Source organism: Polistes dominula, unplaced genomic scaffold (genome assembly GCF_049000335.1).
Source record: "Polistes dominula isolate Pdom_NZ unplaced genomic scaffold, Pdom_raw_medaka contig_438, whole genome shotgun sequence".
NCBI classification, from domain to species: domain Eukaryota; kingdom Metazoa; phylum Arthropoda; class Insecta; order Hymenoptera; family Vespidae; genus Polistes; species Polistes dominula.
The window spans coordinates 7,501-9,384 of record NW_028301132.1 but is presented as its reverse complement, the minus strand read 5'-3'; positions in this window follow the sequence as shown (position 1 = coordinate 9,384).

The following is a 1,884-nucleotide window of genomic DNA, read 5'->3' as shown; positions in this document are numbered from 1 at the left end:
GTTTGTTAATATTTATAATTGATTGAATAATAGCAAGATAATATCTTCAAGCTTACAAATGTATTGCCGAATACAGTATTATTGTCTCAATCGATCAATATTATTATAAAATGAACTCTTTTTATATTTATAATGTTACTAGGAGATACACCTTTATCACTTATTTTGATTTTTGGAATCATTGGATTGAACTTAAAAACTGTCTTTACATATTTTTAGGTTTTTATTACAAGGAAATTTATTCATTTTTAGCCCCTTAACGCATAGATTTTTTGGAAAAAAACAGGCCAAAAAATTAATTTTTTTAATGTAAAACAACACAATTTAGAATATTTTTTTAGCAAAAAAATTAATAAAATAAAATTAATCAAAATTTTTACAACAGCTTAAAATACATCACTGCTCGAATTATCTCTCGAGTGAGTACAGTTTCACCTCGACACTCGTTTAGCGCTCTCGAAATTACTCGAGCGCACAAGTTAAGGGGTTAATGCAGTTAGATTCTTTAGAATAATATAAAATAATATATACTGCAAGATATAACAGATACAAATATATTATATATATATTAACTTACTTTTATGATTGTCAAATGATTTTTTTTCATTATTCACTATATAAATGAAGCAAAATTGGTTCACGGAGTTTTTTTTATTGTTTCAAATTATCAATAATGCTTATATTAAAAAACACCTTTACCTGTTAACCGAGGAACTTCCTTTACTTATATATAATAAACAAAGGTTTATACCTTAATTTTAAAGCAATACATATGACGTATTTTTACATTTTTACGGAATTACATTCTGGTTTACGTCCGGTTAAAAGGTTAAATAGTCGATTAAATAACCGATTAGGATTCTAGATAAAACAACTGTGTTTAGATAAATTTAAATAAGAATTTTAATTAAATAACTTTTCTGTTTGTTGTAGTCTTCGAATTATTACATGTAATAAAAAAAAAAATTTCAAGATTTGAATTAAAATATAAAATTCATAAATAATTACCATAGCAAATTGAACACTTTTAAAAAATTATAATTTTAGAAATTTTTGACCGTTCAATATTTCTTTATAAATTTTCACCAGAGATTAGGTGTCCAAAATAATAACTTTTAAATAAACAAGAATAATGGCAAGTCCTACAAAAGTAATACCGATGGATTTGTAGGTGATTGTGATAGAACTGCTCATTTGCACAGAAAGAATAATCACATTTATTGAAGTAATTATAATATAAAAGTAAACACATGTTCTTACGTATCTCTTACACTCTTACTTTATACCGACTGCGCGACCGACTATAACCTTTCCAAAAGCAAAGAAACGCTCGGAGCTACATATGGCCCAGGCCCGTACCGACATGACGATGACCCAGGACCGTATATACATGATGATGACCCAGGGTCTTATATTATTTTCCCAACAAATACTTTTATAGCAATTTGAACAGAAAAATTTCACAATTCTACTTATTCATCGAAAACATCTAAATTAAAAAAAGATAAATTCAGTTTTATTTCCTCGTTTTTCACCACAAATAAAAATAAAGAATAATAATTTACATAATGCTATTTATAGCTTGCATTGCTTTTTTGTTATTAAGTACAAAAAAAATTAAGTAGCCGTCATTGAATGTTATCATCCCATACAAAGTCGCCGTTGATGGAAAAAATGCCGTAGATCGGCCGATGTCTAACTGCCAGCGTTCGGCCAAGCATTGGCTATTAGTAATGGGCCAATCCTGGTTAATTACTGGCGCTTATAATCAATAAAATATTTTTTTAGAAAAGGTTATTTTTTAATTTATATTTTTTTAAATTATTATTTTGTATTTTTCGAATGTAATAACTCGTTCGTCGCTATGTCTCCGTTATAATATTT